This window comes from Dermochelys coriacea, chromosome 23 (genome assembly GCF_009764565.3).
Source record: "Dermochelys coriacea isolate rDerCor1 chromosome 23, rDerCor1.pri.v4, whole genome shotgun sequence".
NCBI classification, from domain to species: Eukaryota; Metazoa; Chordata; order Testudines; family Dermochelyidae; genus Dermochelys; species Dermochelys coriacea.
Window position 1 is genome coordinate 4,944,669 of NC_050090.1, and position 22,954 is coordinate 4,967,622.

The window sequence follows — 22,954 nt, forward strand, 5'->3', positions numbered from 1 at the left end:
CCATCTAGCCACCCCCCCTAAGCATCGGTCCATCCATCCCCCTGACACATTGGTCCATCCATCCATTCCCCCTATGCATCAGTCCATCCATCCCCCATATGCACCGGTCCATCCATCCACCCCGCATATGCATTGGTCCATCTATCCATCCATACACACCTGCTCCCACACGCATCAGTCCATCTTTCTATCACCCCTCCCGCCCCCATCTATCCATCCATCTCCCATAGGCATCAGGAGTCTTCTTCACTTCCTGTCCTAAACTGTCATGCGGGGGAAGAGGTGACTGTGTTTTAACGTTGGTTGAGCAATCTTGGTCTAAACAGCTACCCTCTCTCTGCCCATAGAAATTAGGACAATAGGTGTGTGATAGAAGAATAAATAACTGCCACATCCACCCCAGAGGTGGCTGCATCTCAGTGCACGGTGAGGGATCTCTGTGTAAACAGCTGCTGCACCCCACCTCAGAGGTGGCTGCATCTCAGTGCTGGGTCAGGGATCTCTCTGGGTCACTGGTTACGTGTTTTGGGATCCTCCAGGATCACTCGTGCTGCATACACAGTAAAGTTACAGCCAGGTGTCACTCCTAAGAGCACTTAGAACAGCAGGGCCAGAGAGACGCCCTGGGTGACCCCCGCCTGCCCGGGCTGGGAACTACAGAGCCTGACAAAAACGTAGGGTTGGTCAGTGCCCAGCTCTGGCTCTGCGAGCTTCCCTGAGCAGTGTCCTGTCAGTGGTGCTCAGGTGAAGACTCCAGTGCTGCGAGCTTCCCCACAGCAGTGTCCTGTCAGTGCCCAGCTGGGAACTCTAATGCTGTGAGTTTCCCCAGGGCAGCGCTCTCTTAGTGGCCAATGGAGACCCAGGTGCTGTGAACTTCCCCACAACCGTGCCCGGCCAGGGAATCCGGCATGGAGCGCATTAACTGCGGCAGCTGGTGCCCCTGGCCAGTAGGGCTGTATTTCCAGCCCCTCCCGCTTCCCTACAGACATCCCCGCCCCCTTCTGCGCCTTCCCAGCCCCTCGGGAAGGATTTCACAACTCAGCATCTGTCCCCCCCTCCCCCCGACAGCAGCTTGCCCTGGCCTCACGCAGCCAATTCCCTGATGCATCCCCCAGCGCCCTGCACAGACAGAGCTGTGTGCTGGCTCCCCCTGCTGACCATGTGTGGCATGGCCCACGCCGGAGCTGACTCCCCATGCCTGCCCTGGAGGGGAAAGACCCCATGTCCCATTCTCCACCCTTCCCCCAAGCCAGCCTGTCCCCCACTCTGGGCCGGATCAGAGCCGAAGCCCCCTAGAGGGGAAAGACCCCACATCCCGTTCTCCGCCAGCCAGTCCCCCGCCCTGGGGCCGGATTGGAGCTGGCACCCCTAGAAGGGAAAGGTCCCATATCCCATTGCCCGCCAGCCAGTCCCCTGCCCTGGGGCCGGATCGGAGCTGGCACCCCTAGAGGAGAAAGTCCCCATATCCCATTCCCCCCCAGCCAGTCCCCCGCCCTGGGGCCAGATCGGAGCTGGCACCCCTAGAAGGGAAAGGTCCCATATCCCATTGCCCGCCAGCCAGTCCCTTGCCCTGGGGCCAGATCGGAGCTGGCACCCCTAGAAGGGAAAGGTCCCATATCATAGAATCATAGAATCATAGAATCATAGAATATCAGGGTTGGAAGGGACCCCAGAAGGTCATCTAGTCCAACCCCCTGCTCAAAGCAGGACCAAGTCCCAGTTAAATCATCCCAGCCAGGGCTTTGTCAAGCCTGACCTTAAAAACCTCTAAGGAAGGAGATTCTACCACCTCCCTAGGTAACGCATTCCAGTGTTTCACCACCCTCTTAGTGAAAAAGTTTTTCCTAATATCCAATCTAAACCTCCCCCATTGCAACTTGAGACCATTACTCCTCGTTCTGTCATCTGCTACCATTGAGAACAGTCTAGAGCCATCCTCTTTGAAACCCCCTTTCAGGCAGTTGAAAGCAGCTATCAAATCCCCTCTCATTCTTCTCTTCTGCAGACTAAACAATCCCAGCTCCCTCAGCCTCTCCTCATAAGTCATGTGCTCTAGACCTCTAATCATTTTCGTTGCCCTTCGTTGTACTCTTTCCAATTTATCCACATCCTTCCTGTAGTGTGGGGCCCAAAACTGGACACAGTACTCCAGATGAGGCCTCACCAGTGTCGAATAGAGGGGAACGATCACGTCCCTCGATCTGCTCGCTATGCCCCTACTTATACATCCCAAAATGCCATTGGCCTTCTTGGCAACAAGGGCACACTGCTGACTCATATCCAGCTTCTCGTCCACTGTCACCCCTAGGTCCTTTTCCGCAGAACTGCTGCCGAGCCATTCGGTCCCTAGTCTGTAGCGGTGCATTGGATTCTTCCATCCTAAGTGCAGGACCCTGCACTTATCCTTATTGAACCTCATTAGATTTCTTTTGGCCCAATCCTCCAATTTGTCTAGGTCCTTCTGTATCCTATCCCTCCCCTCCAGCGTATCTACCACTCCTCCCAGTTTAGTATCATCCGCAAATTTGCTGAGAGTGCAATCCACACCATCCTCCAGATCATTTATGAAGATATTGAACAAAACGGGCCCCAGGACCGACCCCTGGGGCACTCCACTTGACACCGGCTGCCAACTAGACATGGAGCCATTGATCACTACCCGTTGAGCCCGACAATCTAGCCAGCTTTCTACCCACCTTATAGTGCATTCATCCAGCCCATACTTCCTTAACTTGCTGACAAGAATGCTGTGGGAGACCGTGTCAAAAGCTTTGCTAAAGTCAAGAAACAATACATCCACTGCTTTCCCTTCATCCACAGAACCAGTAATCTCATCATAAAAGGCGATTAGATTAGTCAGGCATGACCTTCCCTTGGTGAATCCATGCTGACTGTTCCTGATCACTTTCCTCTCCTCTAAGTGCTTCAGGATTGATTCTTTGAGGACCTGCTCCATGATTTTTCCAGGGACTGAGGTGAGGCTGACCGGCCTGTAGTTCCCAGGATCCTCCTTCTTCCCTTTTTTAAAGATGGGCACTACATTAGCCTTTTTCCAGTCATCCGGGACTTCCCCCGTTCGCCACGAGTTTTCAAAGATAATGGCCAAGGGCTCTGCAATCACAGCCGCCAATTCCTTCAGCACTCTCGGATGCACGCCATATCCCATTGCACGCCAGCCAGTCCCTTGCCCTGGGGCCAGATCGGAGCTGGCACCCCTAGAGGGGAAAGGCCCCATATCCCATTCCCCGCCAGCCAGTCCCCCGCCCTGGGGCCGGATCGGAGCTGGCACCCCTAGAGGGGAAAGTCCCCATATCCCATTCCCTGCCAGCCAGTCCCTTGCCCTGGGGCCGGATCGGAGCTGGCACCCCTAGAGGGGAAAGTCCCCATATCCCATTCCCTGCCAGCCAGTCCCCCGTCCTGGGGCCGGATCGGAGCTGGCACCCCTAGAGGAGAAAGTCCCCATATCCCATTGCCCGCCAGCCAGTCCCCCGCCCTGGGGCCGGATCGGAGCTGGCACCCCTAGAGGGGAGAGGCCCTGTGTCCCATTCCCTGCCCCTGCCCCCGCCCCCACCCCCACTCCCCCCCTGAGCCAGCCAATCCCTCACCCCGGCAACTTTCTAGTAGCATTCCCCAGTCTGAATGCCACTCACAGCCCCCGATCCCGCTGTTACAGCGTCACTGACATCGCCATGGAGCTCTTGTTGCTAGGCTCCTGCTGGGTTCCCCTTCCCACAATGCAACGCCTCGCAGTAGGACATTACCCAGAAGCCCCTGCTTTCAGCATTGACACTGGGCAGTATGGCTGGGATGCCCCAGAATTCACTGGGGCGACCGTGGCAGTGGGACCGTGCAGAGCCCATGGGGGCCAACTGGCAACTCAGACCTGACAAACTCACTAAACCTAATACACAGCTTTCACGGTATTCATGCACACGGGGTAGCAAGTGGGGTCTCAGCTGGAAGCCGGTAACTCACCCATGCTCATAGTTAGGGTGCTACCAAATTCCTGGCCATGAAAAATGTATTGTAAAATCTGGCCTTTTGTATGCTTTTATCCAATTACAACACTGGGAGATTTCAGATTGAAATAGCTGAAATCATGAAATTTACAATTTTTTAAATCTGATGACCGCGAAATTGACCAAAATGGACTGTGAATTTGGTAGGGCCCCTGCTCATAGTCATTGTAAGATGTGCGTACAGGTGATATTTAAGGAGTAACGTAACTGTATGGGAAATTATGCCCTGGGAATGAAAGTGTGTTACCAGGGGATCATAGGTCTCGGGTATGGCCCAGGCGAGCAGGAGGGAATTGTCTGCCCCCTTGCTGGCTAGCCTGTTACAGAATGAATTGCTCGATTGTCCACAATTACACCGGCCCAGAAAAGTTAACAGAAAACCATCAAAGACAGACTATGAACATGGCAACCTCTTGGAAGTGAAAAGGAAGGAAAGGACAGGGAGGGGATTGCTCCAGCTGTGAATAAAGACGAAAGAGACCAGGTCGGGGGAGGGAATATCTTTTACTGGCCCAACCTCTGGCGGTGAGAGGGACCAGCTTTCATGATTTTCTCCAGGGCTGGGAAAAGGCTCGGGGCCGCACAGCTGAATAACGCGGAACTGATAGTTTAGTGTAAACAGTTAACATATGTTGCAAGGGACCATGCCAGGGGAAAGGAGCAGCTAACACCTCACCAATTGTAGGACAAAGGGGGGTTAGTGGGTTATTGACTGTTGTTATGAGCCACAGACCCACTCCATGATTTCTGGTGTCCAAAAATCTGGTCCAATCAAAGGGATTGCCTCCCCCAACTAGCTTCTCTAATACCCTGGGACCAACAGGGCTACAAAGCACCCGGCAAACAATAAAGACGAGAGACTGATCCGGTACAGTGCAGGGTGGAGGGACCTGAAAGATGGGGTCCTGGCTCCTGGGGGCCAGCAAACGCTGCGAAAGACTGAACATTGGGGTGAGAATTGGGGGTGACTTTAGCACCGGGAAAAGGAACTATTGCTAAGCGCCGGCCCTGGTTCACCTTTCACGCTTTTGCTTTGTATCTCACCGTTCGTTCCCATCACTCAGTGGTGTTCCTGGCTGGATCTCTAGTCGGCCTAGAAAAGAAATGTCCTTATGGGATTGACCTCAAGCACCGTGCGTGATGCAGGAGCAGTGGGCTAGGGTGGCACTGGTGTATTGGGGAACATGGCTCCTTTGGGACCAGGAGCTGGGCTTTCTGTGGGGATCCAGTGATCGGGGCTGGAGGGATGTTGGACACCTGGGACATAGGTCCAGCTCTGTTTGTGCCTGTGGGTGTCCCTGCTCGGAGCCTCGGTCTCCCCTCTCACCCTTTGCCTGTCGACACTCCTTGGGGCAGGGACTGTCTCTCACTCTGTTGGTTGACTTTGCTATAACACAAATTATTTATTATTGATGGCAAATCAAGGGGCAGACAAACTTTGACCCTAGTTTCCCACCTCCCTCATTGCCTCTGCGTAGCTGAGATCAAAGTCTGGCTTTGAGCCAGCTTCTCCTTACATGCGTCTGGGCCCAGCCCTGGGTAGAGAGTTCAGGCTTGTGGCCCCCCTCAGGATGGTTTGTGGGAGGTGACGCGAGGGAGTGGAGGGAGACCCAACGAACTCGGGACGCAGGGGAACTGTCAGACTCCGCCCCTCCGCACTCCATCGGATGGGAACCAGATCGGACGTCAATTTCATCAGCATGAAATTGACTTGGAAAGAAATGTCCATTCCCCAGAGCACGGGGAGCATTCTCAGGGGAGCTTTGTCTCCCCTGCAGCGGGGTCCCCCCAATCTCCCCCTAATTTTAACTCCTGCACCCCCCTCCCCCCACACAGCCTCCCCCCGCCTGTTTATTTAATGGCAATGTAAACAGAAGCCCTTGGCCCCCTTCCCTAGTCCAACAGCCGGATAAAGCCTCTTTGTGTTTGCTAACTCTGGGGCGGGGGGCTGTGTCCCATGGGTGGGAGCGGTCCCGAAAGGACAGGAGGAGAGAAGAGAAAAGAACAGCCAAGGTCATGGCTTTCCCAAAAGGCTGGGTCATGCAGGGCTGAGCAAACTGAAAAGGGCTCATTGCTGGCAAGCTGGGCCGGCTGCTTGGGGTTAACCCTTGCCTCGCGGGACACCTGCCTGGGCTAGGGAGAGCCGTGAGGCAGATCAGACCCCGCTGGCGAGCTGGGTGGGGATCGGGCCCTGTTGTGCTCAGGGCTGTACAGAGGTGGCCACAGCTCTGGGGAGGGGCTCTCGCTGCCAAAGGATACAGAGGAGACGGGCCATGCTCTTAGCCAACCTCTGCCCCTCCCCCCCTCCTCCCCACAGCACCCCCCCCCCCTCGGCTAGGAATCCAGCCGCTGAAATGATCTGCCCTGCCTGGTGAACCGTCTACATTAGTGTCCGAGCCAGGGACAGATCCCAGGCAGGCCTTTGCTCTAACTGCTAGGCCCCACTCTCCTCCCAGACCCACTCTCCTCCCAGACCCTCTCAGAGAGTCCTGACTTCCAGTGCCCCCAGCTCTAGCCCCCAGACACGCTGCCTCCCTGCTGTATGATGGAGCAGGCCATTTCCAGCTCGAATTGCCCTGGGACAGATGCAGCCTGCCACCCCCTCTGTGCCCCCAGCCCCATCGCCACCTTCACCTTCTGCATCAGCACCCCGCCCAGGGCTGCCCGTGCCTTGGGGGTGGCCTCGCCCCTCCCTGGTATTGTGGTGCTAGATGCAGTCACTGCCCCTGGCTAGGGCACCTTGATATGCTGTCAAAATGCAACTGGTGCTGCCTTTAAATCTCTTACTGGCCCCCAGCCACCCCCTTACCAGCCCTGCAGGGCACATGCATGGCAGAGCAGCAAGGCAATGAGAATGAATGGTTGGGGGGGGGGGCTGCGAGTCTAGGCTCCTGGGTTCTACAGCCAACTCCACGAGGAGTGGAATCTAGTGGTTGGGGGGGGGGGGGCTGGGAATCAGGATTTCTAGGTTCTATGCCTCACTCTGCTTGGTGACCTTGGGCAAGTCACCTAGTGCTTCAATTTCCCTATCTTTATAACGGAGGCTGCTGATGCTGACCCATTTTGCTCTTAGGCTCAATCAGTTAATGTTCACCAAGGGCTCCGAGTCCTCATCTGAAAGGAGCTAGAGCAAGCCAAAAGGTCTGACTCCGCTTTCCCTCGGAGTAGGGCAGATGCGGAGACATGCCCGTTAACCCCGGTGTAAATGGGAGGAGAACCTGGCCCAGATGAGTGACCACTGCTGTAATATTAGCATGAGATCAGGATCAGTGCGTTATTAGGATTATTTGTGTTGGTGCATATGGGACTCAACAGAGCTTGGAGATGGAAACACATCGTGCCGGGCGCTGCCCAGACACATAGTGACCGAGATCAGAGCCCCGTCGCGCTGGGCACTGCACAGACACACGGTGACTGAGATCAGGGCTCTGACGCGCCGGGTGCTGCACAGACACACGGTGACCGAGATCAGGGCCATGTCGCACCAGGCGCTGCACAGACACATGGTGACTGAGATGAGGGTCCTGGTGTGCCGGGCGCTGCCCAGACACAAAGTGAGAGCCAAGAGACAATCCCTGCCCCAAAGGCTGTCTGGACACACAGAAAGCAGGAAGAAAACTAAGGCCTAGAGAGGGGAAGGAACATGCCCTAGGCCATCCAGCGGGTCAGTTGGGCTGCGCAGAAAGGAACCCAGCAGTCCTTATTGCCAGTCCAGTGACCTGCCCACTACACCACACCCTTCTGCCCCCTTATTCTGCCACCCCGTTCCTACAATCCCATGGGGCTCCCCACCCTAGGGCTCATCTGTCTGTATTCCTCTCCATTCCCCTGTCTGGGTCCTATTTCTGTTCCTCATCCTTCCTTTTTTCTCTCCCACTCAGCACTCGTCCCCGTCCATCTCTCCAGCTCCCCCATTCATCTTGCTCTCTGGGACCCGTCCCCCTTTCCGGGATCGGTCTTCAACCGGTGACTCCCCTCAGCCCCAGCCAGTCCTTTAACCCCCAATGGGTTAACATGCGGGACGGCCCCCCCCTTAGTGAGCTCGCTGGGCCAGATAGTTCTGCCAGGTCGTTCCTATGGGTGCTGTTTCCCACTTCGGCCAGCAGGGGGCGGTGAGCTCCAGCATATGACAAGGGCCTCTGCTTACAGAGGGGGTACCTGTCCCTGGGGTGCTCTGTGCTCCAATGGCCACCCCGCCAGGGGCAGGGCTGCACAGGGCCATAAGGGGAGGGAGAGACAATACAGAGGCAATATATTGAGACAATATAGGGTTTAATCGCCATCAGTTAGAGTCAAGGAGGACTCACTGGCGTGGGGCGCAAATCAGAGTCCATTGTTTCCGCCGGAACCGCTGCTTCGGATTGTACTGTAATCCAGGGGCTCTCAGTCTTCCCAGACGACCGTACCCCTTTCCGGAGCCTGACCTGGCTGGCCTACCCCCGCGTTTCAGCTCGCTTAAAAACGACTTGCTGACAAAATCAGAACTAAAAATACAAAAGCGTCCCAGCCACACGAGTACAGACCAGTCGCCAGCTTTCTCATTTTTACCATCTAATTATGAAATAAATCAGTAGGAATATAAATTCTGTACTCAGGGGTGGCAGGTTTGTAGACGTTTTGGTGGTGCCCAGAACCCGCCCTCCCCCCAAACTCCACTCCTCACCTGCCTAAGGCTCTGGGAGGGAGTTTGGGTGGGGGGGAGGAGGTCTGGGGCGCAGGCCCTGGGCCAGGGAAGGGGATTGGGGTGCAGGAGGTGTGCAGGCTCTGGGAGGGAGTTTCCATGCAAAAGGGGTGAGAGGCTGGGCTCTGGGAGAGAGTTTGGGTGGGGGATGGGGTCAGGGGAGCAGGCTCTGGGATTGAGTTTGGGTGATGGGTGCAGGCTCTGGGCCGAGGCAGGGGGTGGGAGTGCAGGAGGGGGGGAGGAGTGCAGGCTCTGGGACGGAGTTTGGGGTGGGAGGGGGTGCAGAGGGAGGGATGACGGATTTGGGGTGTGGCTTGGGATGAGGGGTTTGGGGTGTGGGAGGGGGCTCAGGGCTAGGGCAGAGGATTGGGGTGAGGGCTGGGGGGTTCATGATGCAGGAGGGGGCTCAGGGCTGGGGCAGAGGGTTAGGGTGCGGGGTGGGGAGTAAGGGCTCTGGCTGGGGCTGGGGATGAGGGGTTTAAGGTGTTGGAGAGGCTCAGGACTAGGGCAGAGAGTTGGAGTGAGGGCTCTGACTGGGGATGCAGGCTCTGGGGTGGAGCATGGCTGGGGATGAGGAGTTTGGGGAGTTGGAGAGGCTCAGGGCTAGGGCAGAGGATTGGGGTGTGGGGGGAGTGAGGGCTCTGGCTGGGGATGCGGCGTTTGGGTGCAGGTAGGCTGCCCCGGGGCTGGGGCCAGAGAGGAGGACTCCACACAGCCCTCTCCCCGCCCGCAGCAGTGAGCTCTGGGGGAGGGGCGCCCCCTCCCCCCTGGCAGCACACTCACCCTGCACCATTGTCACTGCACATGCCCCTCTCAGGTCCAGGAAGCCCCCTCGCCTCCCCTGTGATGGGTGCTGGGGGGGGGGGGCTGCCATCACATGTGCTCCTCCTTCCCTGCTGCTGCCCCTCACTGTAGCCTCACTGGGGGTGAGAGATGGGGCTGTTGGTGGAGGGTCCTGCTGGAAAAGGGAAGGGTCTGAGGTGGAAGGGCAGGGTCAAGGCAGCCTGCCCTGCCACTAGGGGATGGGGGGCACTAGGACCCTGCGGCATCAGAGAGGCAGGGACGCTCTGGGGGCCAGAGGAGGTGCACGGGGGCAGCAAGTAGGGGCCAGGGGATACTTGGGGGAGGTGCAGGGGGGGCAGCAGGCGGGGCTGGGGGAGAGACCTGGCCCCAAACATTGGTGGAGCCAGGCCCCCGGGTCCTGAATATTGCTGGAGCCCGGGCACCATGGGCCCATACAACTCGCCGCCCCAACTGTACTTACGTTTTAGTGTGTAGTACTTAGAACAGTATAAACAAGTCATTGTCTGTGTGACCAAGTGGGGAGTCTCCCTTGTTATGTTGTATGTGAGCCTAAGAGAGTCTTACTGTTTTGCATGAATGCTGGGAGTGCCTCAGTTTCCCTGTGTATTGCACCAGTCTAGGCGGTGGGAATAAGGAGGTGTGCCTTTTGCAGGGGCTGCTCCAGCTGCCTGCATGGAGGCTATGGCTACCCCTTCATAACCTGAGACCCAGGAGGGGGATGTGACCAGGTGACTCTTGGCCCGGGAAGCGAGACAAAGGCTGTAGGAGAAGCAATGGGCAGGGCAGGGGCCAGGCAGCGGGAAGCGAATCAGTCTTGACTGGAGTGGGGCAAAAGGGGAGGGCCAGAGACCTGGCCCTGGGCTCCCCTCCCCTCAAGATGGACTTGGCTGAAAGTCACTGATTTCGGTGCTAACAACCTCTGTTCTGCACTGTGTTCCCCTCGATGAATAACCCTTTTGTTTTACTGGCTGGCTGAGAGTCACGCCTGACTGCAGAGGTGGGGGGCAGGACCCTCTGGCTTCCCCAGGAGCCTCGCCCGGGCAGACTCGCTGGGGGACGCGCACGGAGGGGCAGAGGATGCTGAATGCTCCGAGGTCAGACCCAGGAAGGCGGAAGTGGTGTAAATTTCTTGCCCTGGAGACAGGCTGCCCAGAGAGAGGAGGCTCCCCCAGAGTCCTGACTGGCTTTGTAGGGACTAGTTCCAGAGCATCGCCCGGTTACTCTGTGACAGTCTGTACGAAATTGTAGCTTGTACTCACTTCGCTAGCGCTGTTTATGGAGCCTGTTGTAAAACTAGGCAAATATCTAGAGAAGCTGATGTACCCCCTGGAAGGCGTACCCCTGGTTGAGAACCACTGCCGTAAACTGTTCTCTGACTACATATTAACTCCTGTCATCTTAATGAAACTCACTTGATCGATAACACTTTACATTGACCAAAGAACAGGATTTGGAATTGGAAAAATACACAAACCCGCTGTCCGCCCTTCCCTTCTCACACGCTCAATTTTCAGCCTCGGTAAGCCAAGAGCGTGGAGGGAAAGTTTGTCAGATGTTAGTTCTCTGCTGAACGGCCCTCTTGTGCAATCCTTGTTTACTGTTTTGAGCCCAGCTTAAACGAAGACAGGTCGGCCTGGGCGCAATGTCTTGGCTTCTCTACAAGAACAATTCTCCTTTGGCTGCTTTCCTGCTGACAGTCTGTTTGCTCGCTGACAATTTCAATATTCCTGTCTCTGCCTTCAGCCGCTGTCCGGGTTTTGTGTTTTACAGACCATGCTATTCCCTTACTTTTGCTACAGTTGATTCCACCTGGTTTCTGAAGTCTTTTGATCTTTAAGGGCAGAGACAAGGTGGGGGAGGCAACATCTTGTATTGGACCAACGTCCGCTGGTGAGCGAGAGCTAAGCTTTGGACCTTCCCAGAGCTCTTCCTGTGGTCTGGGGATAGCAGGCAGAGGATCACAGCTAAATACAAGGTGGGGCAGATTGTTTAGAATAAGTAGTTAACACATAATAGGAGGAACCATTCAAGGGAAGTGGCCCATTAACATCCCTGCAGTCATAGGACAAATGAAGGGGGTTAGTGGGCTCTGGGGTGGGGCTGGGGATGAGGGGATTGGGGTGTGGGAGTGCTCTCGGGGCCGGGGCAGAGGGTTGAGGGGGTGAGGGCTCTGGCTGGGGGTGTGGGCTGTGGGGTGGGGTCGGGGATGAGAGGTTTGGGGTGCGGGAGGGGGCTCGGGGCTGGGTCAGGGGATTGGGGTGGGGGGTGAGGACTCCATCTGGGGGTGTGGTCTTAGGGGGTGGGGCCAGGGATGAGGGTATTGGTGTGTGGGAGCAGGCTCAGGGCTGGGGCAGGGGGTTGGTGGGGTGAGGGTTCTGGCTGGGGTTGAGGGCTCTGGGCTGGGGCTGGGGATGAGGGGATTGGGGTGTGGGAGCGGGTTCAGGGCTGGGGCAGGGGGTTGGGGGGGTTGAGGGCTCTGGGCTGGGGCTGGGGATGAGGGGATTGGGGTGTGGGAATCGGTTCAGAGCTGGGCCAGGGGTTGGGGGGGAGGGCTCTGGGGTGGGGCTGGGGATGAGGGGATTGGGGTGTGGGAATCGGTTCAGAGCTGGGCCAGGGATTGGGGGGGGGAGGGCTCTGGGGTGGGGCTGGGGATGAGGGGATTGGGGTGTGGGAATCGGTTCAGAGCTGGGCCAGGGATTTGGGGGGGAGGGCTCTGGGGTGGGGCTGGGGATGAGGGGATTGGGGTGTGGGAGTTGGTTCAGGGTTGGGGCAGGGGCTCCCCGTGGGTCCCATGCTGTCTCCAGTGCCCACCTCCAGAGTCCCTGCATCTCCCAGGTCCCCCACCGGAGGACTCTTCTCTCCTGCACTCTACCCCGTGTCCCCAAACTGTGCCTACCTCTCCCCCCATCCCACAGCGCACCCAGGATAAAAACACCAGCCCCTCGTTCACCCCACCCCTCCCCTCCCCCTTGCCGGGGCCTCATGTCCAGGGAGCCCTGGTCTTCTGCATCATCCATTTCTTCCTACGGAGAGACAAAAGGAAAAAGAAATGCTGGCATGATAGAGACACATGGGTTCTCAGGGGGTTCAGACCGGGGCGCTGCTGGGCTCAGGACTGCAGCGGCTGGGCCACACACCCTCCTTCAGGCTCCTCGAGAGGAGCAATCAAGCCCCTTTACGTAGGAAAAAGAGCTTCCGACAATGGGGGTGACCGCCCAAGGCCTCATGACACATCACAACTAGTGTGGCTTGAAAGATTTCCCTGGCTGCAGGTGGTGAGGGTGGGCAGCAGAGAGCTGGGGGGAGAAGGAAGGGGGAGAAGGAAGGTCTCTGATCCCGAGAGAGGAAGCAGATGAACAGGGCTTCTTGGGCACAAGCCCGCTGGAAAGGAGGGAGTGGGGTTTCCTGACCCTGCGGCTCTTTGTTTCCACTGCACCACAGGCCACAGGTTGCGCAGCGAGTGGCCGAGCGCGGCTGCGGGGCCTTGGGTCAGGGGGCGCCAAGATCAATGTGGTTGGCGGGTGTCTGGAGGGCAGACACCGGGGAACTAAACCCGGCTCCCCACCGTGCCTCCTGCTGGGAGAGGCCAGGACTGGCGTAGCCGGGAGCGACCCCAGAGCCGGCGCCCCTGCCCTGCCCCCCCACAGCGCCCCCTGCTGGGAGAGGTCGGGACTGGAGTAGCCAGGAGCACCCCGCAGAGCCGGCGCCCCTGCCCCGCCCCCCACAGCGCCCCCTGCTGGGAGAGGGGGGATAGAGGCCGGGACTGGAATAACCAAGTTTTCCTCACTCTGGCAATTCCTACTCACCCTTTCCACCCAGTGCCGGCAGCCCCGCTGAGGGAGAGCCGTATCTCTCCGCACCTGGGCTGTGGGAGCAGGCTCTCCTGCCCTTTTGACTTCTGTGCCACTTGGGCTTTATGCTGAGGTCTTCGCAACACTCCTCCGTTTTCTGATTGTAGATTTCGAAGCCACAGCAGTCGTAAGTCGGGCTGGGTTTTTCCATCACCTTCCAGTATGTGGTGTTCATACAGCACACATGGGTCTGGCTGTTATAGACCTTGTTCCCGCACACTTCCTGCTTCACCAGCCCCTGGCATCCAAAGACTTGGCACAGATCTGGCAAGAAAAAGACACATGCAGTGGGTTCTAACTCCCGCCCTTCCCCATGGGCACAGAAGAGGGGCCGGTTCTGTGCAGGTGTGGCGTAGGGTGTGGTTGCCCCATGGTGCCCCCTGCTAGCCAAGTGTGGCACTGCCAGCACACCCTGCCTCAGTTTGCCTTCCCAAGGAAGGGCTCTCCACACCTCCTGGTCTGTACTGGAGATGGTCTTAGCCCTGCTGGCCTAGTGGCAACCAATGTGACCCCTTCCCCAGTAACAAATGTCCAGCTCAAAAGTCCCCATCACAAAAAGGTTTGGGTGCCCTTCAGGCCAGCTGTGGCCTGGGTAAGCCCCCAGTCCCTTCTGGGTCACCTTTCACTTCACTTCACTTCACTTCACTTCACTTCACTGCCCTGCCCTGCCCTGCCCTGCCCTGCCCTGCCCTGCCCTGCCCTGCCCTGCCCCGCCCCCCCCAGCCAGCAGGTCCACACCCAGCCTGAGTGTTCACAGCCTTTTTATAAGGCCCAGCTGATCTATCACCTGACCCCCTGAAGTCCCACCCCCTCGGGCTGGGACGCACTTAATTACAGCACATGTGGACTAATTGAACAGGGCTGAGCTGGCCCTTAGGTTACCCTGTTACAGCTCAGATTCCAGGCCAGTGAGGCTCCCAGCGTGGATTAGAGCAGCCTAGGGGACACTCTAACTGACAGCCATCTCCCCAGATTGTCAACAGGCAGGATCACAGCTCAGAAATTCACAGTGGAAACACCTGTCCCCGCTAACCTTCCAGCTCTTGGCTGCTCCCTGTCCTACACAGTCCCTTTACAGTATTTTGGGGGGATAGGAGTCATCTTTTGTTTTTAGACACTGTTTGTTTTTAGACAAATCATTTCCATTGATTTGATTGCAAGTTTTATATTAAAATTTCAATTTGATGTGGCATGTAATATACAAATTACCACATTCATAGTCACCTAGTGGTCTACATATATAGAACCTCAGAGTGGTCTACACATAGTAGAGCCTCCGCGTTACCAACACCTTGGGAATGGAGGTAGCTCGTAACTCTGAATTGTTCATAACTCCGAACACACCCTTAGGATTGCCAACTCTGTCCACATATCTATTCAGGGGACACCATCATAAGACCTAATCACATCAGCCACACCATCAGAGGCTTGTTCACCTGCACATCTAACAATGTGATATATGCCACCATATGCCAGCAATGCCCCTCTGCCATGTACATTGGTCAAACTGGACATCTCTACGTAAAAGAATAAATGGACACAAATCAGACGTCAAGAATTATAACATTCAAAAACAAATTGGAGAACACTTCAATCTCTCTGGTCACTCGATTACAGTGGCTAAAAGTGGCAATACTTCAACAAAAAAAACTTGAAAAACAGACTCCAACAACAGACTGCTGAATTGGAATTAATTTGCAAACTGGATACAATTAACTTAGACTTGAATAGAGACTGGGAATGGATGAGTCATTACACAAAGTAAAACTATTTCCCTATGTTTACCTCCGCCCCCCCCCCCCCCGCACTGTTCCTCAGACGTTCTTGTCAACTGCTGGAAATGGCCCACCTTGATTATCACTACAAAAGGTCCCCCCCCGCCCGCTCTCCTGCTGGTAATAACTCACCTTAAGTGAAAAGAAAAGGAGTACTTGTGGCACCTTAGAGACTAGCAAATTTATTAGAGCATAAGCTTTCGTGAGCTACAGTTCACTTCATCAGATGCATTTGGTGGAAAATACAGAGGGGAGATTGATATACACACACAGAAAACATGAAACAATGGGTTTATCATACACACTGTAAGGAGAGTGATCACTTAAGATAAGCCATCACCAGCAGCAGGGGGGGAAAGGAGGAAAACCTTTCACGGTGACAAGCAAGGTAGGCTATTTCCAGCAGTTAACAAGAACATCTGAGGAACAGTAGGGGGTGGGGTGGGGGGGGGGAGAAATAACATGGGGAAATAGTTTTACTTTGTGTAATGACTCATCCATTCCCAGTCTCTATTCAAGCCTAAGTTAATTGTATCCAGTTTGCAAATTAATTCCAATTCAGCAGTCGCTCGTTGGAGTCTGTTTTTGAAGCTTTTTTGTTGAAGAATAGCCACTCTCAGATCTGTGATCGAGTGACCGGAGAGATTGAAGGATAGCCACCCTCAGGTCTGTAATCGAGTGACCGGAGAGATTGAAGTGTTCTCCGACTGGTTTTTTAAATGTTATAATTCTTGATGTCTGATTTGTGTCCATTTATTCTTTTACGTAGAGACTATCCAGTTTGACCAATGTACATGGCAGAGGGGCATTGCTGGCACATGATGGCATATATCACATTGGTAGATGCGCAGGTGAAGGAGCCTCTGATAGTGTGGCTGATGTGATTAGGCCCTATGATGGCGTCCCCTGAATAGATATGTGGCAACCAGCACCAGCAACCACACACCACACACCACACAACAGAACCACTAACCCAGGAACCTATCCTTGCAACAAAACACGTTGCCACATAGTTTTAGTTGGGGGCTGAAGGTGATGTCTAGTGGCGTTCTGTTATTTTCTTTGTTGGGCCTGTCCTGTAGTAGGTGACTTCTGGGTACTCTTCTGGCTCTGTCAATCTGTTTCTTCACTTCAGCAGGTGGGTATTGTAGTTGTAGGAATGCATGACAGAGATCTTGTAGGTGTTTGTCTGTGTCTGAGGGGTTGGAGCAAATGCGGTTATATCGTAGAGCTTGGCTGTAGACAATGGATCGTGTGGTATGATCTGGATGAAAGCTAGAGGCTTTCACAAAGGAGGTGCTGTCGTCATCATGAATAGGTCGGAGTATGAAGAGGCTACTAAGGAGCTCTCCAACACCACTTTCTACAAGCCATTACCCTCTGATCCCACTGAGAGTTACCAAAAGAAACTACAGCATTTGCTCAAGAAACTCCCTGGAAAAGCACAAGAACAAATCCGCACAGACACACCCCTAGAACTCCAACCTGGGGTATTCTATCTGCTACCCAAGATCCATAAACCTGGAAATCCTGGACGCCCCATCATCTCAGGCATTGGCACCCTGTCAGCAGGATTGTCTGGCTATGTAGACTCCCTCCTCAAGCCCTATGTTACCAGCACTCCCAGCTATCTTCGAGACACCACTGACTTCCTGAGGAAACTACAGTCCATTGGTGATCTTCCTAAAAACACCATCCTAGCCACTATGGATGTATTTCAGAGTAGCAGCCGTGTTAGTCTGTATTCGCAAAAAGAAAAGGAGTACTTGTGGCACCTAAGAGACTAACAAATTTATTAGAGCATAAGCTTTCGTGAGCTACAGCTCACTTCATCGGATGCATTTGGATGTAGAAGCCCTCTACACCAACATTCCACACAACGATGGACTACAAGCCGTCAGGAACAGTATCCCCGATACTGTCACGGCTAACCTGGTGGCTGAACTTTGTGACTTTTTCCTGACCCATAACTATTTCACATTTGGGGACAATGTATACCTTCAAATCAGCAGCACTGCGATGGGTACCCGCATGCCCCCACAGTATGCCAACATTTTTATGGCTGACTTAGAACAACGCTTCCTCAGCTCTCGTCCCCTAATGCCCCTACTCTACTTGCGCTACTTTGATGACATCTTCATCATCAGGACCCATGGAAAAGAAGCCCTTGAGGAATTCCACCATGATTTCAATAATTTCCATCCCACCATCAACCTCAGCCTGGACCAGTCCACACAAGAGATCCACTTCCTGGACACTACGGTGCTAATATGCAATGGTCACATGAACACCACCCTACATTGGAAACCTACTGACCGCTATTCCTACCTACGTGCCTCTAACATTCATCCAGATCATACCACTCGATCCATTGTCTACAGCCAAGCTCTACGATATAACCGCATTTGCTCCAACCCCTCAGACAGAGACAAACACCTACAAGATCTCTATCATGCATTCCTACAACTACAATACCCACCTGCTGAAGTGAAGCAACAGATTGACAGAGCCAGAGGAGTACCCAGAAGTCACCTACTACAGGACAGGTCCAACAAAGAAAATAACAGAACGCCACTAGCCATCACCTTCAGCCCCCAACTAAAACCTCTCCAACGCATCATCAAGGACCTACAACCTATCCTGAAGGACGACCCATCACTCTCACAGATCTTGGGAGACAGGCCAGTCCTTGCTTACAGACAGCCCCCCAATCTGAAGCAAATACTCACCAGCAACCACACACCACACAACAGAACCACTAACCCAGGAACCTATCCTTGCAACAAAGCCCGTTGCCAACTCTGTCCACATATCTATTCAGGGGACACTATCATAGGGCCTAATCACATCAGCCACACTATCAGAGGCTCCTTCCACCTGCGCATCTACCAATGTGATATATGCCATCATGTGCCAGCAATGCCCCTCTGCCCTGTACATTGGTCAAACTGGACAGTCTCTACGTAAAAGAATAAATGGACACAAATCAGACGTCAAGAATTATAACATTAAAAAACCAGTCGGAGAACACTTCAATCTCTCCGGTCACTCGATTACAGACCTGAGGGTGGCTATCCTTCAACAAAAAAACTTGAAAAACAGACTCCAACGAGAGACTGCTGAATTGGAATTAATTTGCAAACTGAATACTATTAACTTATGCTTGAATAGAGACTGGGAATGGATGAGTCATTACACAAAGTAAAACTATTTCCCCATGTTATTTCTCCCCCCCACCCCACCCCCCACTGTTCCTCAGATGTTCTTGTTAACTGCTGGAAATAGCCTACCTTGCTTGTCACCATGAAAAGTTTTCCTCCTTTCCCCGCCTGCTGCTGGTGATGGCTCATCTTAAGTGATCACTCTCCTTACAGTGTGTATGATAAACCCATTGTTTCGTGTTCTCTGTGTGTGTATATCAATCTCCCCTCTGTATTTTCCACCAAATGCATCTGATGAAGTGAGCTGTAGCTCACGAAAGCTTATGCTCTAATAAATTTGTTAGTCTCTAAGGTGCCACAAGTCCTCCTTTTCTTTTTGCTAATACAGACTAACACAGCTGCTACTCTGAATCCTTAGGATTGTGCTTTCAAAAGTTCACAACTGAACATTGACTTGATATAGCTTGTACAAGGCAGAAGAAAAACGCTGCTTTTAACCATCTTAATTTAAATGTAACAAGCACAGAACGCGTCTCCTTACCTTGTCAAATCTTGTTTGAACCGTTCCCTGTGTGTGTTTCGTAGTTTACATTTAACACAGCACTGTACTGCATTTGCCTTTATTTTTATTTTACTTTTTGGTGTCTGCTCCTGCCTGGCTGTGTACTTCCAGTTCCAAATGTTGATTGATCCATTGGTAACTCTGAGGTTCTACTGTATTTATATACTATTTAGTTTGGGAAGGATTAGATTTTTATCAGTCAAGGCCAATAAACAATCCATTTCACTAAAGACATCCAAATCACTGGAAAAAATGTTTCCCTGAATACTAATCGACCCTTGCAAATAGGCAAAGGAAGTAAAATGGTTCTCGAGAGATTATTAGAGACTGTCCTTAAATCCAGGTTTCTGAGTAGCAGCCGTGTTAGTCTGTATTCGCAAAAAGAAAAGGAGTACTTGTGGCACCTTAGAGACTAACAAATTTATTTGAGCATAATCGTCATAATCGCCCCCTAATATCCTGTGAAAATTTAAAGTGATAGAAATCATAATAAATGCCTAAAAAGAAACATTGATATGATCAGTCACAATTATTAAAGAAAACCCACCAATATTTAATATTTTATTTCAAACTGGCTGGAAAATTGCCAATGGAATTTTTTTCCCATTATAAAATGCTGGCTGCTTCAAACTGCAATTTTCCATGGGAAGGTGCCAATTTCATCGATGTTTTGTGGGGGGGTCCGGGGGGGGGGAAGAAACAGCCAAAAGCCTATTGTTAAGATGGAAAGACGCCACGGTTTCCGAAAGGAAGCTTTTGGCTATTTCCTGGCCAAATGCCTCTTCCTTTTGAAATGGTTTGTGGGCTGGGAAAGTGTTAACAAGCAGCAACATGGCATTTGGCGGGACATTTCAAACGTGGGCTTTCCCATTCCCAGTGGCACTGGGGGAAGCAGTGAGTCTCTGGGTCGGGGTGGGTCTGAAAAATTGGAGAAAAAAAAAACACCCCCGTCAGCTCCGGTCAACTCAACTCTGAATTTGTGGTGAATTGGAAAACTTCATTTGGCATCTGTTCCACACCGGGGATTGTAAGCAGGGGCCGCCCTGTCGTAGGGACAGGTGCTAACCACTGGGATAAAGGTTCATTCAGAAAAGAGGGCCAGGTGGGCCCCCCCAACTCCCTAATGCAGTGGTCCCCAAACTTGGCTGGGGACAGGGTTAGAGCAGAGCTGGGGGGCAGAGTAGGACTGGGCGCTCCCTTTTGGGGGCTGGCCCAGACCACCCCCCCACCTTCCTCCATGCCCCCCTGGGGGGGCACACCCACAGTTTGGGGACCCCTACCCTAAGGGCTACATGTGCACGGCCACTCCTCATCCTCTGGCCGGTTTGTGAATAGCTGAATCGACTTGTGTCAAATTCACGAACAGTGTCGGATTGAGTGAGAGCACATTGTTCATAAAAGAAACAATTTGCCCCCAAAATCTCACCCACCTCCAGTTTCTAGATTCTGAAAAAAACAGGCTTGGAAGGGCCGGGTGCTGCCTGCTTTTAACCCATTAGAGTCTAAACAGGAGGAAGGGAAAAGTCCCCCTCGGAATGGAGAATTTCAGCTCGTTCCTTTGGTGGAAAATTTCACATTTTCAGCTTTTTGCTCCGCTTTAGAACTATTCACCCCCCACCTCCACCCCTCCCCCAGAAGTGTCAGAATATCCCTGACAGTTGAAATGCATGTTCTGTCCCCACGGGGGTCCCATTCCTTGCCGCTGGAGCATCATCTCTCCACAGCTAAGTTCTGTCCATCTGAGCTGCTCTCTGGGAGCCACAATTATAGCAGCTAAGAACTGGCACAGAAATCAGCATATATTTTCGGGAATCAGGGCTGGGCCTGGAGCCCAGGGGGATGGGAGAGGCACTTCAGGGTGCTCACGTGATCTGGGTGACTTCCTCATTCCTTGCCTCAGTTTCCCGAGCTGTACTATGGGGCTGTTGCTGCTGCCCTCCTTTAGATCTGTCGCGAAGAGCGAGGGCTTGTTGTTGCATTTTATATTTATGTTTATTTTTCTCAGATAAACTTTTAAGTAACTTTTCTCTAGCGAGATGGAAATTTTGCAAGAGAAACTGGCTGACCACTCATCTGATTCTGCCACATAATCTTTCTTGAGAGTTGTCGGGGGGCCAAGGAAAAACAGGCCAGCTGCACATATGCTGTTGGAGAGGCATGTTTCCTTCAGCAGATGCACAAACAATGGATGGCTACTCGCTGCTAAGCGGGTTTCAATTTTCATAAGGATTTGGAGATGGATTTTCTGTAAAGTGGTGGCATTTTTCATCTATCTGCCACCGTAGCGGCTTCCCTAAAAGGGGGCTCTGCTCTGTATTTTGGAGATTTTTTTGTGGAGGGGTCGCCTCAGTGGGAACAAATACTGGTTTTAAATTGCTGGCTTCAAGAGGACTTTCCCCCAAATTCTGTCTGCCACAGCTATGTCTCTGGCACCTGTCAGCTGAGCACCTCACGATCTTCCTCAACCTAACACACCTGGAGAAACTGAGGCACGGAAACTTGGCCAAGTTCACAGAGGGAATTGTCGACCTCTTCTGCTGGCTCACGTCCCAAACTACTGGGCTGAGCTGTCTCTTGCTGAAGGACTGCTACCCATCTATGTCGAACCCGAGTGGCCCATGGGGCGTGGTGTCCAGCCGCACTCCTGCACCAAAGGCGTTGACACAGTGAAGCCAAACATGAGAATGATGGAGATGGCCTTGCCCGAAGAAAGGCGGTGCCCCAGAGCCCCAAAGCTGGCTGCCTCAGGGAGAGAAGCCAACAACCACGAGCCACCAGTCTTTGCCCGTCTCCCTGCACCTGATGGGAACCTGCTAGCGAAATTGCATGGCTGTGCCAGATCCTTTGCCAGGGGAGATCCACGGCCTCCGAGCTGGAACGAGAACTCTCCCAGGTATTGCAAGTATTGTATTACCCCACCGCTGGCGTCTGTCTGCTGTTTATGGCGGCCGGCACCATCCCAGCCTTCTTCCTCCCTCCTGTTAGGAGGTAAAAGGGGGTTTATGGGCCTGCCAGGGAAGGCACCAGGGGAAAAACCCCTCCATTGAAACAGCCCTCAACAATCTCAAAGTCGCTGATCCTCAAAGGTAATTAGGGAATTCAATGCCTAAAATCCCTTTGGGCCAAAGCCAGGGCTTCAGCGGAGCTTTGCATTCTGCCCGGCCTACGCAGCTGAAAGCTGCCCACGAGTTGACCGATTTCTGCCCAGCAGAATCAGGCCCCAATGGCCATTTCGGGGTGGAGGGGAGCAGGAAAGGGTTAACCGCCACATTAGCCTACAGTCAAACTGTTTCCCAATTGGCTCAGGGCTGCCGTTTGGACACTGCACAATAATTTGGTTTCTCCAGCCAAAGAATTCAGCAGCAACTGGATTCAACTGACTTTGGTGAAGTTCTGAGGCTTGGCACTGCCAGTGAAACGGGCAGATGATCCAGGGCTCCTGCCCCCCACGGCGGAAGCACAGAGAATTTGTTGCATGGATCCGATTTCCTGATTTCATTCCCATGCAACAGATTCAACCTGGACTGGCTGGTCGGAGCGCGGGACCCTTAGGTCAGCGGCGCTCTGGGCAGCTCAGTTCCGGGGACCGGCTTCCTGGGGTTTCTTTGGCGTCGGTCAATCGTTTTAATACAATTTCTAAAAGTGAGCCGGAGTCATGTTTCTTTTGATAAGTCACACACGTCCGGAGCTGTGGGGGCCCGGGTGAGTCCAGCCCATCAGCCTAAATGCTTGATCAGTCCTCCAAATTAGCCTTTGGGTCTCACAGGGAGCGGTTATTGCAGTACAGAGCTCCCGGTACACAGCTTGGCCGGTGTCCCTCAGCCCTGACCTGCAGCCCCCTACTTATCCCAGCCCTGGGTTCCCTGCAAGCCCCTGCCGGTGCCCCTCACTCCCGACCCACAGCCCCCTGCTACCCCAGCCCTGGGCTCCTCCCAGCACATTTAATTCTTCCCCGACCAGCAGCACCTGCCACCCCAGCCTTCCCCAGACACCCCTGGGTGGATACAGACCTCCCTTCCTACCTCAGAATGCCCCATCCCCAGCCCTCCAGGGAAACCCATCTAGTGGCTATCAGCTGGTGTCCTCCCAATAGATCCGTAG